Source organism: Manacus candei, unplaced genomic scaffold, assembly GCF_025592945.1.
Source record: "Manacus candei isolate 608988 ecotype Guabito, Panama unplaced genomic scaffold, ASM2559294v1 h1tg000014l, whole genome shotgun sequence".
NCBI classification, from domain to species: Eukaryota; Metazoa; Chordata; class Aves; order Passeriformes; family Pipridae; genus Manacus; species Manacus candei.
Genome location: NW_026138062.1, coordinates 53091944 through 53108179, shown reverse-complemented (window position 1 = coordinate 53108179; position 16236 = coordinate 53091944). Strand labels below are relative to the sequence as shown.

At 41.8% G+C, this 16236-nt stretch overlaps 1 protein-coding gene across 2 annotated transcripts in view; it reads right to left on the bottom strand.

The window, feature by feature from the left end:
- The window catches only part of LOC127468013 (ephrin type-B receptor 5), a 69536-nt gene extending 54746 nt beyond the window's left edge, over positions 1-14790 (bottom strand). Inside the window, exon 1 of one of the 2 annotated variants that reach the window (XM_051780707.1) lies at positions 14645-14790. The gene's annotated coding sequence lies outside the window, so the exon portion shown is untranslated. Of the gene's footprint in view, positions 1-14159; positions 14576-14644 lie in introns of those variants that run through there. The other variant, XM_051780706.1, reaches the window with a different exon arrangement.
- Between the last annotated feature and the right edge of the window lie 1446 nt (positions 14791-16236).

Here is a 16236-nt window from a genome sequence, read left to right as displayed (position 1 = left end):
AAACTGTGTTAATTCTGTTCTGCTGGACCTAAGCTTTAAAGAAAATACCTTGTTTTCTAATCCTTTTGATTCTATCCATAAATCTTTAGAGAGACCTTCGCTGAAGCATGTTCTAGCTTAGTATGCAGACAATATGTAGTCACAGATGAGAAAGTAATGCACATTGACCCTATTCCCCTCTGACAGATACCCCGTGCAGAACCTGACATCAAATAGCATTAAACATGCATCTGAACCACGCACCTGGTCTGGCTTCTGCAAGAGGAATTCAGGCATACCTTTAGGATTAAGAAAAAAGCTTGGATTGTTCAGGCACTGCACAAGCCTCTTGAGAAAATACAAGGGCCTGACAGATTCTTCTTCTCCATTAATGAAATGTAGCTGTTTCTTTGAGTTCTGTGAAATTAGAGCAAACCAGAGGCATCAAGAAGAACTATCAGTACCATAGTCCTAATCTCTACAGAAGACCTACGGGCAGTTCAAATATTCTGTTTCTTAAAAGTTGATAGGAGATTGATCCACTGCAGAGAGGATGCTCCATCCTGAACTACTTTGTAAAAATCCCAACTCTAATATTGGTTCAAATACTTTATTCCCAGGAGGCATGGGGGCAAATGGAAACAATGGACATGTCAACACAATGTAAAAATTGTCAGTTCTTAATCAAGAGTTCCTGACAGCTTTCCTTATTGGAAGAACACTTGTGGTTTTGAATGTGCAGTCAAGCAAATAAAAACTCTGCACGCTTTAGTGCAAACTACATTTCAAAACACAAGCTAACAATGAAGCAGACCAATGTCCACCTAACCCAAGTTTTCTCTGTGCCACCAGTGCCAGGAAGAGCTACATGGAGACGCTTTGCAAGCCTGGCCTCTACATGATCCACTCCCCCTACTATTTCTCCAGTATTCACAAATATAAGACAAGGGTTACTAGAAAATATCCCTCAATACATGCCCATTAGTATCTCTTTAGGAAATTATCCAATCCCTGTTTTGAACATGCAACAGATTTGGAAATATATATATCCTCATGCAACAAAGTATTTTTATGTATTTAAAATTGTTCTACTAATAGAAGTTGAAGTAGTAACAATGCCAATTTTTTTTAAGCTTTCAATTCTTCTTAACTGTCCCAAGATCTTTTCCAAATCATCTTGTTTCCTCCCACTGAACAATGCTTCTTCCTCATTCATTGTTAACTGACTCCTCTAAGCTTATCTCACAGTAGAAATCATTATATGGGTACAACTTCCCTCTGCGACATTCGATTCCACATATTTCCCCCATATTTGTCATACTTCTTCATACAATGCACCTCAAAAATACTTTGGGGCAGAGAAAATGCTGTACCTTTGCAAGCACAGTCTTCCCTCCTCTTGCACATTTTCCCTTGTGACTCATATTAGCTTAATATTATCTCTGAGTAAGAAGCATTAAGAAGATAAATGAGCACAACATCTGGGAGAGTCAATAAACTACTATTCCAATTGATTTGTGCTGCACACAGATTCATCACATTGAATCTGTGTATAGAAAGTGGAATTAATACTTCTCATTCATGATAAATAGGGAACCACGACAGTGTTATACATGAAGGAAGAGCCTTTCCCCCCCTCCTTTATTGCCCCCAGTGTTCTCCCACTATAATTGCTCCTTTGCCACTGAGATGCCCTTGCAGCTATGGTCACACATCTCAGGAGGTTAAATCTCACAATGCTGTTGTGAAAAGCTGTCATTCAATGCCTGTCTAACACTTTGAGCATTACATAATACTGCCTACCTTCTTCCTTAGACAATAATTACAATAACTGCTATTCATAGAAATCTTTCTACAGCCCAAACAGGAAACGAATGGGGAGAGAGCAACACATAATTTATTGCTCTGGGATTTAATATTATGAAGTTAATGTGTTTTCTTCAAAAAATCTATCACTGGGACATATATAGCAGCACAGAGAAATGTTCAATTAAATAAATAAATCATCCTGATAGTTACTGTATATCCTTTTATTTTATGTTACTATTTGAGATTATTTTTAATTACTGCAAAATACTTTAAAAATATCTGAGAGGAAAGTAGAATTGGTAACAAAGCCTTGTGGATTTTTTATGGTCTGTTCAGTTTATTAATGTAATTCTGAGAGAAAGGCTCAAGGTGAAATATATAACTAAGCTTAAAGAAATTCTTCTTCAACAGTGTACTTCATAAAATATTTCCTCTAGCTGGCTTGATCATTTGCTTCCTACAGATTATCTAAATAGAGCTGTGTCTTTTGGGATTTCTTAAGTTTACAATGACAATCCAAAGGTTAATTTTGAATGTTCTCCAAAGAAAAGCATTTATTTCCTTGTTTACCATGGAAACACCAGGAGGCTTGAAGCTGATCTTCCATGCTCTGATTATACATTTCCTAGTGGGATCCAAATTAAGAACTTCCATAGGGAAAGTTCCCTCTTAAAGGGAAGTAAGAGACACTTCTTTTCATGAATTTTTATTGAACCCTTGAGGCTCAAATAGGGAGCCCAAATTAGAAGCATAATCACTCAAATGACCTCTACAGTCAGTGGACTGAGCTGAATCATATTCAGTAGGTAACTAAGACCTGCACTAATTAAAAAAAGGGAGCTATGGACAGCTGAACAGCTCCCTCCAGATGACTCCCTAGGTGCAGCCTAAAGGTATCTGGGGAGATTCTGAGCCTCCGTGCTGCCTTCCAACTCACACAGGTGGCCACATTTGCATTTCTTTAGATAACTACCATGCTTTCCCTCAAATCTCATTTCTCTGCCACAACACATACTTGGCTGGAGTAGGCTCACAGCATTGCTTGTGACTCTAGTCTTTCTTCCTAACCAAAATTCATTCACAGCTGCCCTGTGTTTCCACAGACTTTCTCGATGACTTCACATTATGTTTCTGCTATGCCCAACAAAGATGGACACTGATCTCTTGAAATTATAGCAATTAGAAAAAATATTCAAATTAAAGATACAGAATCTTCCTTCCATCTATTAGGTACTTAAATTACAAGTACAACTAAGTTCCTGAATAAAATCTCTTCCCAACTCACAAGATTTCACTTCATTGACAATTTATATAGAGAGCTGTGTACTTTTCAAAGAAACACTGGTCATTATACTCAAGTTTCTAACATTAACACCTAGAAGCAAAATTCCAGCTCTAGAATATTAATAACATTAAAGAATAAAATATGTCAAGAAACTAATTGTTGTGTTTGTTATCCATCACTTTCCTGACAGAAACTCTCCTAAAAACTAACAGGGATTGGAGTGATACAGAAATCACTCCCTTTTTATTTCCATACAGTAAATAAAGGAGACTACACAAAGAAGAGGGAGGAAAAGAATTAGCAGCTGTCCATCACATTTCTCTTCTTTGATTGAAAGAGAAGATGACAACTGTACCTGCTGGGTAGAGTTTCACTGAGCTGTTATCAATTTTACTCTAATTTCTCAGGATACTTCTCCCAGTATCACTGTGCACAGATCCTTGCAATGCACCTTCATCTATGTGAAAATAAACATGTTTTCAACGTCAAGTATGACTTACCTTTGTACGAATGAAAAAAGGAAGACATAAGCCTTCAGAGATAAAAAAAATACTCAATTCACAAGCTCTAGGGCACAGCAGCAAACCTTTCTCAAGCACTGTGTAAAATGTTGCATTCTACGCACAGGATTTTATGATTATAGTACTAGACTTAAGTATCTGAAGATCACCACATTATTAACTTCTAGGTAAAAATAATCTGTGGTAGTAAAAATCCTTTGAAAAGTGATACTTCCTTTTCTGGTATAACTGGCAATAACTAAGTTTAAACAAACACTTCAAATTTCAAATTTTATGACAGAACAAGTTTGAAAACAATAAGGAAAAATATGCATACTATTTTGACATTAAAAAAGGGAAAGGAAATGAAACTTTCACAAACAGTTTTTAAACAAAGAATGTGTGACTGTCCCGGTTTCAGCTGGGATAGAGTTAAATTTCTTCTTAGTAGCTGGCACAGAGCTGTGTTTTGGATGCAGTATGAGAATACTGTTAATAACACAGATATTTTAGTTGTTGCTAAGTAGAGCTTACTCTAAATCAAGAACTTTTCAATTTCCCATGCTCTGCCAGCAGGGAGATGCACAAGAAACTGGGAGGGAGCATGGTCAGGACAGCTGACCCGAACTGGCCAAAGGGATATTCCATACCATGGAACGTCATGTTCAGTGTATAAACAGGGGAGAGTTGGCTGGGAGCCACTGATCACTACTCAGGGACAGGCTGGGCATTGGTCAGCAGGTGGTGAGCATATTGTACATCACTTCTTTTTCTTGGATTTTATGCCTCTCTCTCCCTCTCCTTCTCTTCTTCATCATCATCGTCATCATCACCATTATTACTGTTATTATTTTATTGTAATTATTAAACTGTTCTTAATGTTTTTATCTAAATCCATGGGGTTTACCTTTTTCCAATTCTCTTCCCCATCGCGCTGGGGGGTGGGGAGCAAGCAAGCAGCTGTGCAGTACTTAGTTGCCAGCTGGGGTTAAACCATGACAGTGACGTAAAGAGTATGTCCCTAAAATCATATTCTCATCTACACAGCAATGCTGATAGTGCTTCTTTTTCAAGTGAAATTTAAGTTATTATATACCAAGTTCTGATTGCAGATGGATGGAAAGTGATAAAGAACTCAAGCACAGTGTTTGCAATGGCCAGACAAGCAACGCCACAAATCAGACAAATAACCTTGACATTTGCTGAACAAGTCTGCTATTGCATCTGCAAATCTGCACAGACAAACCAAACACAGAGCTGCAAAAGAGCCTTAAAGGCACTGTCAGAATGCTGGAAAAGAAATCATGGGCCTGCAGGGTTGAGCAGGGGAAAAGTAAGAGGGGCTTGCAAAACTAAGATATGGATAAGCCTAAGAAAAGGAATGTTTTATACTAATGCTGTTTCCCATTTTAAATTAAGAATGCAGCCTTACTTGGCATGTCTAGAAATATATGAACCAAGATCTATGCACAAACATTCAAAAGACACAATGAAGGGAAAAAAAACAACAAACCAAAAATAGTTTTCTTAAACTGTTCTTTGTGGACCAATTTGCAAAGTCCTTTAGTAAGGATTAATATTTTTTTCAGCTGCAGTAAAGAATCTCCATTTTTTGTAAAAATATGCTTACTGTACTCTTCTCTGCTTTTTCCTTCATAAGGGTTTTACAGTAAGAAATATTTAGCAAATCTCTTCACATTAACAGTATCCAAGGCTATGTTGTGTATGGGGAGATAGTGGCAGCAATGACAGCCAGTTCAAAGATAATGTTCCTCTTCCATGGGAATTCCCAGCATTTTGAAATTGCCTTTCATTCCATGAGAGAAACTATCATTTCAAAACAGATTACAGAAAGAACTAATAATATTAAAGCATCTTAATTTAAGTGCAGCTCTTTTTATTAACCTCCTTTCTGGCTTCAATGAGGCAACTTGGGTTTTCAGAGAATGTGCTTCATAATTTAAGGGTTAATTAAAACTACCTTTTTCCATTTTAATCAGTTTCACAGCCTTGGGCTGTCATAGAGCTTGGTTCACAAATTGTTGGCTTCATGCATTTGCAGATAGAGGCTACTTTTAGAACTATTTAATTAGTAGCATTATTTCTCATCATTGCTTTTATACCTGTTAAGAGAAGCAAGACTGCTTCTTTGTAAAACAACAAGGCAGAAAAGCGCCGAAGCATAATCACTTTACTGACTTGTGAACTGCCTTTATCTTGCTGTCCAAACCTCCTCCTCAGTCCCACTGCATACAGTTGTTTACTAGGTAGCCTCCATTCAGTTACACCCTCACAAAATTGCAAATGCCAGGTTTTGAGTTCATAAGGTTGCCCTAACAGAGGTCTATAACATAACATATTCCCTGAATGGAAGTGGGAGTAAAAAACTATCTTCAGTCAAGCCGATCCCCTTACGTTTTACTAACTGCACCAACAGGCTATACAATACACAAGCCCTAGCTCCAACACATAAATTAGAGCGTTTGATGTGGAAATGCATGCACAAAACTAGGAAGCTGTGAAGGAGAGAGAAAATGGCTCAGAGAAGAGTTCTACCACACAGTTTTCATCTCTATATGACCACGGTTTGCCTAGACGGGAATTCTGTCTGTTCTACTATTAGTTTGAGTCTCCTGCTCCCATTAGGCTCTGAAACACTACAAAATAATCCTACGCTGCCCCGGTCAGAACTCCCCAGAGCTGTACACCAACACTAACTGCAGTCTGTCTACAACCATTTTTGCAGGAGGCATTACTGAACTGTGCAGTAACAAGCAACTAGGGAGGTACCTTGGCAGCAATCTCTCAAGGCACACCAAGAACACAGAGAAAGGGACTATGAGACTTAAAACTAATTTTGGAAAAACTTTGAGAAAATAGATGGTTTCTTCAGTTTTGCTCTCTTCAGTTCCAGTCTCCAAATCCATAATGCTCAGTTGCTTCTCCTCATCCTACCATGGTCTCATCGTTAAAAGGATTGAACTGAGCAACAAGAACAGACACTACAAGGGTCCTGTTGAACTTCAGAAACATCTCACTTGGTCTTTAACACTAAGTTTCTTTTAAATTGTGTCAACAACGTCTAGATATTTATTTAATGATTCATGCTAGTTCAATGCTTAGACCAGGCTCTCACTTTGGTTTTCGAAATTGGGTTGCCCAAAATTGGCTCTTGTCTACAAGACAATCGAGAGAGGAACAAAGCAGAAATGGTAGCTTGAAGAAAAGAAGTGAGATTGAGGTTGCAAAGAAGCAAGAGATGACCTGAACAGGAATGACTGTTTGGAACAATTACCTGAGTTCAGTGAAGCATCACAAGGAGCCCATGTGTAGCAAAAGCAGGTTAGAGCCCCACCAAAAATTTGAACTTGCCACTGGCAGAGCCTGAAGAGCAGCCAATTTCATTCTCAGGTCCTTCCCTCCTCCTCCATCCTGCATTTCCAGTTCGATGTTTCCACCCTCAGGAAATGGGAACATTATGTACCACTAATATTTCAGCAGAACAGAAATAGTCTTAAGAGGAAATGGGAAGGCCAAGCAGGTTATAGTAGAAAGATATTTCAGGCTCATAGCATCTCTTTCTAATGCATGTTTGTATTATTTTTTGTGACAGAGATGAAAGCAATAACACATAAATCTCAGAGTTCATCCTGCCTTCTCTGTGTCTCAAAGGTTTATTTATACATCAGTGTGGATGCTGGGGCTCACTGCTCTTGTTACAACCACGTCCAACCTCAAAACCATAGGATTACATTTAAAACGGAGCGAGTACAATACACCACTTCCTTTCTTTGGACACCAACCAGTCTTGGTTGTAACACAGCAGATCCAAGATGTATTTTCTGTCAGGAAGACACTCCCTCCCCCACTTGCTGGTGAGACTGTAATAATAGAAATGAAAAGAGTAGGGCAGATATCTTTATCTAGACAACATCTGGCCTACAGTCCCAGTCAACTGTAGGATTTTTGTCTGTATATTTCTTTAAGCTTTCCTAGTTATTTTTTTTAATGACATCAGCAATAGGACTTCCATGACTTTCTACAATCTACTTGGACCTTTGCTGGAAGAAAACATACTCTAATACTGAACCTGAAATTATCTACTTTGGGCAACTTGAACCATCCCTTTTACTTCGGCTGTGTTGTCTAGGATCCTGTCAATAGTCTCCCAAGTACTATAACCACTCCAGAGCAATCCCTTTTCAGTCATCATTAAGCTAGTTCTTTTTAATAGCATTTTAAAAATTCCATATAGTCTCCTGATCACTTCTGTTGGTCTTCACTGAGCCCTCAGCTCATCAGCGCTGTGACAGAGAAATTCACACAATCAAATGCCAATAAACTATGTGCATTTACATCAGGGATTGTCCAATTTCACCACCACAGATTCAGAGACACTAAAGAAAATACAGTAGAAAACACCAGGCTGACCTGCTATGATCTGGAGGGTGGGGAACTAGGCTGTTTTCAAAAGAATCATCACCATTTTAAAATAACTTTCTGAGCTTTTAGGGCAAGTTACCCTTTCCAACTCTGAGTTCTATACACATAGCTCTTCATAACGCTGTTAGATACAGTGGGCTGGTACAGACCACCAGCTAAGAGAAGCAAGACAGGTATAACAAAACAACAAGTCTTTTATAACCATTTCAATTACGGTTGTCCAGTAGGTGTTAATTTATCAGACAGAATAAGACTTGGTTTAGTTTAATTCTTTTAAAGAATTGAACATTTTTATTTTTAATCTGTTTCCAAAGTCAGATTTGCTTTCCTTACACTCTGTCATCACACACACTCTTTTGGGGGTAATTCATTAGGCATAATCAAAAGAATCTACTCAGGAAACAATTTTTAAGTTATTCTCTTCAGTCAACAGTGATTTATTTACTAATTTGATTTCATAGAATCATAGAATCATGGAATGGTTTGGGTTGAAAGAGACCTTAAAGATCATCTAGTTCCAACCCCCGTCCCATGGGCAGGGACACCTTCCACTGGACCAGGTTGCTGAAAGCCCCATCCAGCCTGACCTTAAACACTTCCAGGGATGGGGCATCCACAGCTTCTCCGGGCAAGCTGTTCCAGTGCCTCACCACTCTCTGAGTAAAGAATTTATTCCTAATATCTAACCCAAACCTATCCTCCTTCAGTTTAAAGCTTTACATATCCTGGTCAAAAGTCCCTCTCCAGCTCCCTTGTATCTCTTTTAGGTACTGGAAGGCCACAATAATGTCTCTCCAGAGCCTTCTCTTCTCCATCTGAACAATCTGAGCTTTCTCAGGCTGTCTTCATAGAACAAGTGCTCCAGCCTTCTTCTTGGCTTCCCCTGGGACGGCTCTCCCTTCATGGCCCTCCATCTTCTACCCAAAGTTAGTGCTTAGTGCTTGCAAGAACCTGCAGCTTCCTGAGACCACCTAGAGTCCCTTCTAATTCCAGACTGGTAAAATTATCCATGAGAAACACACAACTGTCAACACAATTCTTCCAGTCAGAGTTAAGAGGACTTTTGACTAAAACAAGGAGCACAAATCATGCATCATTCCTCTTACGTTATTTCACTAAATGTGTTTCTGGTACTCAGCCAGGGGCCCTGAGCAAGAAGGTAGCTACAGTAAGGTTCAAAATGAAAACTAATTACTCTTCAGCACCTGACTCCACATACGTGTCCCAGCAGAACACACCACCAAGGCACATGCAAACTAAGAAAATTCCCTCTGTCAAGAATCTATCTCTCTCCTAGATTTTAAGAGACCACTGATTTATAGTCAAGTCACCAGAATTTGTTCTCAAATCATCTTGTACTGCTCCTTTAGGTATTTCTAACATGCCTAGATACTGGAAGAGGAGAACGCTACTAAGATCCTCTCTGCACTCGTAATAAAATGAACATTCCTCAACAGAACTCTTCCACTCCTGATACCATAGTGATGGCAGTGGCAACTGCTGGTATGGTACCCCCCTTATGAAGAACTCATGCACCAACCAGGATTAGAAAACTCACTGAAAAGTGAAAATGTCAGTACATATTCACATTCTCTTGCTGCTGGCACCAGCTGAAAGCCTACTGACATTAGCAAGGGAAGAGACCATCTGGGAGACAACTGCAGGCAAACATCCCAATCCAGCTGTGCTTCCAGCAGCTTCTTCCTGGCTCAAACCCAAGCAGGAATAATTTCAAACATCTTCCTGGTGCAGAAAGCATTCCAGATTCTGTGTACTGGAATCAAATTGATCCTAGCTGTGAGTGAAACTTAACATTTGGAAATTCAAACAGTTTTATAAACAGTCCAATTTCAATTTCCAAATTGAAATTATTCAAAACCCGCCCAGAAATCTCCACAATACTGTCCCTCTTGTGACATCCCACTCTCTTTTTAAAGAATAGTTAGGAAGATAAGAGAGTTCTGCCAAGGAACTTTGCTTCCATTTGTAGACATCCTCAAGATCTGAGAGAACCTGTGGTAAACCTGATGCTAAAGGCCTCCACACAGGCGTCTGTATCCTACACACTGCCTCTGAAGTGGTCAGCTGGGCCAAACAGATTCATATCATGTGAGTGTTTTGCAGTAAGTGGGAGAGAGATCAGGTCATCTAGGGAGCTTTGAAAGCTTTACAGTAACTTGAAGAAACATCAGTATGCTAAAACAGAAATGTTACAAAGAGTCAGTAGTCCTCAGTCTACAGCTTCTAGGGTTTAATTACATGATTTAGACACACTGGATATTTTCCAGAGACATGGCACAGAGCAAAAAACTGCACTTGGAAACTGCAGAATCAGCAGAGGAATCATTTACTTGGCAAGCTTAAGTAGACAGAAAAAAAAAGCCTCTCTGAAAATGAAGTCATATATGTTTCAATATGCAGGTCTGGGCTGGCGAGAACTTCCATCCTAAGGTGAATCAAGACCTTAAGGACTCAGCCTTTATATGTAAGGCTATAGTTTTCAAACAGGATAGGCTGTGCTCTTATTGTATCCAGCATCTACTCTATTCCCAGGACAGCACTTTTTTTCTCCTCTTTACCCATTGCTGTGTGCACATATGAGCATGCGCATGCACATTGCATATGGGAGTGGGGGTGTGCATGTGAAACATTCGAACAAAAATTTTCTTGACAAGCAAGCCTGAGTAGCAGAATGCACAGGGGCCTCTGAAGGCATGGAAAATTGAAACCAGTGACTAGAAGAGCTTTTTTCAGAAGTGGTCTCAAGAACAATCTTCAAGTAGGACTTCTGTGACAGAAGCATCAGCCTGCTCCATAATGACTTTTTAAGAGGCAATACAGTGCCTTCAGTGGGTCAGTACCTCCATAAAGAACACACTTCTTAATTTTTTTTAAATACAACATATGTTAACAGTACACTTCAAATAAAATTCTACTCCTGGTGGCAGAGGAATATTTCTTGAAAGCACAACATGCCTCTAAGAACAAAGTACTAGTGTAGTTCTTCTTTGTTAAGTTTGAAGCTCCTTGTATAAATCAAAGGTGAAACGAGTGACAACATGAAATGGAATTTTCTTACTCAGATTTGCTGGTCACAAGTTAGAGTGCAATGGATGACATGAGTAATTAAGGAGTTTTTATCCTTTTGGGGGTCTGTTTACACAACACAGACAACACTGGAGACAGAGAGCTAGTTTGTTGATGTGTAACATCTACAGAATTATTTACAGAATAATAATGTTAAACTTGTGCACACCACAGAAGTCTGTGACACCGCATGGTTGCCAAAAAGAGCAAATATGGGGAGAAGAGGGATGTTTGGCCCAAGTCATGCTCAGCCCAAGACTTAACACACAGAAGCTAAATTATTAAGGTTGCAAAGAGTTGGAAAACCACTGAATGTGTGGAGTCAGTAGCTGGAAGAAATACTTTAACTCTATTGTTTTAAGATGATACAAAACTCTCTAACAAAACATAATTTTTAATTTTTTTAAGCAGTAAGATGTAACACTAATATAATATTAAAGCAGGTTTAAGAAAAAATTGGCAAAATAATTACAATATTTATAAGAGGTTCATCAGTTTTCCCATAAAGTTTTAATCAGCTTTTCACAGAAATTAGTCTTTTAGCTTCTGGAAAAAAAGAATTACATGTTTATGACCAAGAACAGTCAATCTGGAACATTCTTAATAAACACATTTTCATGATAGCACCCTTTTTGGGGGATACTGACCTTTTCTTTTGGTGGCTAAACTGCACTATAAAGCTCTAACTTGACCATACTTACCACTTTGTACTTCTTCCATATTCTACTGTTTCTGTGTGCAGTAAACATGTGCAATGTGGCCACAGAAATGAGAATTAAAAATAAGCTTTGCAACCTTAAATGTGCTCCAAAAGTACTTTGTAGTCATCTGCAGGGACTTTAGGATAACCTCTGCACTGCTGAGGGATAATGCATGAAACACAAGGAAAGAAGGTTTTAGGGAGAGTGGATCTATAAAGGGGAGCATTCCTGAAGCCAGAGGAAAAGTATGCATAAATTTTGTAACAGTGCAGGTATCCAGGAAAGGAGAGTTGACCACAAAACCATTTTATCTTAATGGAGGCACACAAGATAAGGGGTGAGAAATTATACTTATCTCTTACATGATTCTCTGCATATGGCAAATAAAATATCAAAGGGCACAAAGAGGGATGTGAATTTGTACAGGCATAAAGAAGACAATTCTCAATGGACTGAGGGATCAGCTCCCTTGTCGGACACATCTGCTGGAAGCCTATGGGAGCGTGCTGAAGAATAAGCAGCTGTCTCCTTGGAGCCACCACCTCCCTTCCCCCAAAAAAGGATTTACACTGTGTCATTGGTCAGTCCACAAGTAAAATACGGAAGGAGAAGAGAGTAACGGCCTTGGGCAAAAAAAAAGACAGGAGGCATCGCTCCCCCAACCCTCTCCAAAAAGTCTCTATAAACCAAGCTGTTCTTGCCACAGATAACAGCTTGGAAGAGCTGAGAACCTCAGAACAATGCAAGAAGACATGCCCTTCTGCAGGGTTTCTGTGGTTAAATTAGAGAGAGATACAATCCTAGTTCATACAATCTCCAACATCCCACAGTAATGGTCTTTCAAAATACATGGTCATGTAAACAATTCTGAGCAGCTCAGTGTAAGTGCAAGAAAGTCAAATAGGAGGGAACTCAGAAGACAGGAAAAAAATATTTAGGCTAAGACAACATACATGGAAAAGGCAGGAAAGGATGCAATTACATGCAGTTATCTGAAGCCTGACAAAACACTAGCAAAATAAACTGAAGTAGTGGCAAGGTGTTGAATTTATGGAATGAACTTCTAAACAGAAACAGACAGTATTTTCTTTCAGCACCGAGATGGGGTAACATCAATGGAAAAGGATTATTAGATTGTGGATTATCTTTTCCTTTCCTTCTCCCAAAGGAACCTCAGCACTGGAATTATTTCAAACTGGGAATAAAAAAATAACTTAAAATAGTCAATAAATCTTGTATTAATGGCTTAGGGCAGGTGGATCAGCTGTGACTAAACAAGAAGTGTACCCACATCCAGTTTCATGCTTCTGATTAGAACCTACATAACAAGGAAAAAGGGAGCCTCCCTCCATCCCAACTGAAGCTGCAAATGTGTTTCTGTATCAGATGCATCTGCTGGCAGCAACTCTGCTTGACTTTGTTGTTTCCATTTGCCCTCTCACTCTCATTCCTCATGAAACTCCATAACTTGGTACTCTGATAGTGATGGATGACCCTTGGGATATTTGTTTCCATGTCTTTACTCTCTGACTTTTAGAACTTGTAGGAGAGGCAGGTGATATTCACCCTTCTTCCCAACCAAGTGAGTGTAATTGCAAGAGAAATTTCAGAGTAAGTGAAATCATCTCAGTAGATCCACAAAAGGCAAATTTAAAATTACCCATCACAACAGCCCCTCCCACATTCACAGATTTATTTAGCTTGAGTAGTAGTAACTTGCATCATCTCCTTGAAAAATAGGTTAACATGGTTTTTCTCTGCCACAAGCACTCATACAGCCATCTGTCCCCCAAAAGAGCACTGAACAACCCTACCCACAGACAAGGCCACACAACCTTCCACGTATCATTCCATGAGAATCGGGAACCTACACCAACATCCATCCAGCCCTACTTCAGAGACTTCAAAGGCAGCAATTCCTTATGGCTCTTCAGAGAACTAGAGGGAGAGGGAAACAACGGGCATGGGAGCACACCAAAAGCACCATGCATCTGTGGAACGTGTCTGCGTGTGATAGTAATTTCCGTGAGCAGAGAAGCCGACCCGATTCCCCACATCTGTCCTCTCCGTGCCCACAGACGGCACCTGACAGCAGAGGTGCGCTTGGGGGAGGGTCACAGTAACGCAGCCAGACCACGGCCACAGTAACGCAGCCTTTCAACAGCATACACCAGAAGAGGAGAAAAAAACCCACACAATCTGAGGAGTTTTAATCCCTCTCGAAGTAGTACTCGTTTGTTCTGTGTCTGCCCCTCCCTCGGATGGCAGAGACCGGAGAGTGTACCCGCGACCACGGCCCGCTCCGGTCGGGCTCACAATGCCCGTCCCCGCCGGCCCGATCGTCCGCCACGGTACCTTGTGCAGGACTCCAGCAACACCCCTTTCACTTCCCAGCATTACTCGAGCAGTTTTCGCAGGAGCCCTTCCCGATAGAGCCGTGCCGACCGGCCTCCCGGCATCAGAAAAGTTGGACAAAGACCATTTTTCATCGCGCGAGTTGCACCATCCCGACGGGCCAGCGCAAGCTCCGCCGCTTTGTCCCCCGGCCCCAGGCACAGCCTCTGGCTCTCGGTCGATGCCTTTCAACAAGTCGGATGCTCGCCAGCAGTCCCGATACTTGCGCTACTCTCCAAGCCCTTCTCCGGGAACGTCCTCTCCCCGCCCAGGATCTCCCTCCTGCAGGAGTCTCTCTTCCTCTCTCTTCCCAGGATATGCCTTGTCCCTTTCTCCGGGCTCCTCTCTCTCTCTCTCTCTCTCTCTCCCTCTCTCTCTTTCTCTCCCCCCTGGCTCCCTCCCCTCTTCGCCGTGCCCCTCCTCCATTCTCTCTCCGCCTCCCCGACCTGCTTTCCTTCGCGGAGGCCCAGCGACGGCAAAAGGGGGTGGGGGCGCTGCGAGACCCCGCGCTCCGGGGCGGCTCCAGCCACTCCTGTCACTTCCGCGGCCATCGCCATCCTCTCTCCCGCACAGCCCCGTCGGCTCCCTCGTCCCCCGCCGCCTCAGGCTGCCTCCCCTCCGCCGCCCGCCCCTCGCAGCCGCTCTGCTGGGCGGGCCCCTGGGCGGCACCGGGTTCCCTCCGCGATGCCGGGCTGTGCTGCTCGGGCTCCCTCCCGCTCCCCCACCAGGTCTCTTCCAGAGGGGGGTTTTCCAAGCGGGTCTTCCCTCGCCGCAGCATCAAGGTTGCGGCCGGGCGCCCTCTGGGGATCTCGACTGTGGCTGCAATTGCGCCTGCCCCAGCCCCTGCCCAAGCCCCGGCCCCCGCCCCTGCCCCTGCCAGGTTCAGCTCAGGAGGGACAGATTGGCCGTACAGAACTGATCCTTGGCCAGTCTGTCTTGACACTGTTGAAGTTCATGTTACTATGTAGCGTCTCCTGCTGTTCGCGGCAACCCCGCCTCAAGTTAAAGCGTATGTGCTTAGTTGTGTTCTACCTCCAAATGCTCTCCCTCTACTCAGCCCCAATGAGGCGCATCTGGAGTGCTTTGTCCAGTTCTGGGCTCCTCAAAACAAGAGAGAGACAAGGGGCTGCTGGTGTGAGTCCAGCAGAGGAAAGGCTGAGGAAGATGGGCCTGTTTAGCACCTAGAAGAGTTGTCTGAGAGAGGGGACCTTATCAATGTCTATAAGTATCTGCAGGGAGGGTATTAAGAGGAATGAGCCAGGCTCTTCACGGTGGTGCCAAGCAATAGGACATGAGGCAACAAGCAGAAACTGATGCACAGGAACTTGCTCCTGAATATGAGGAAGAACTTCTTTGCTGTGCGGGTGACCGCACACTGGAACAGGTTGCCCAGAGAGTTTATAGAGTCTCCCTCATTGGAGATATTCCGTAACCATCTGGACACAACCCTGTGCAATGTGCTCTAGGGTAACCCTACTTAGGCAGTGATGACCTCACCAATCTTATCCATTTTGTGATTCTGTGAAATGTCACAGAGGCTAGGTGCTTGTTTGATTGATTCTAGGTACTAACAAACCTCAGTCATTGGGATGAATCAACCAATTCTCCCAAAGGAGAATTTTCTCAAAGGAGAACCTCAGCTTCCAATGTAGAAACAAAGGACTGGAAGCATCTTTCTGGGTCTCTTCATTCTCATTCTGCAAATGTCACTGGGCTGAACACAGAGAAATGCTAGAGGATGAGGCATGCTGCAACAGCCTCTGCATGTACCTACCATTCACTGAGTTACACAGGTAAGTGGCAGAAAATGAGGAAGGGTGCAGTGAGCTACAGTGTAAGCACAGTGTGCATTAAGGACTGAATGAAAAATATATCAAAACTCAGTGGCTTACAATTCACAAATAACTTGATAACACAGAGCAGAGTTTTGGGCTTCTGCTGACAAAGTGACTTCCTTTGGTTTGAGGTATGAGCTTCACATTATATACCATAGAAAGTGACTGTGATTCCCTTCCACATAGGACACTGGTACACATAC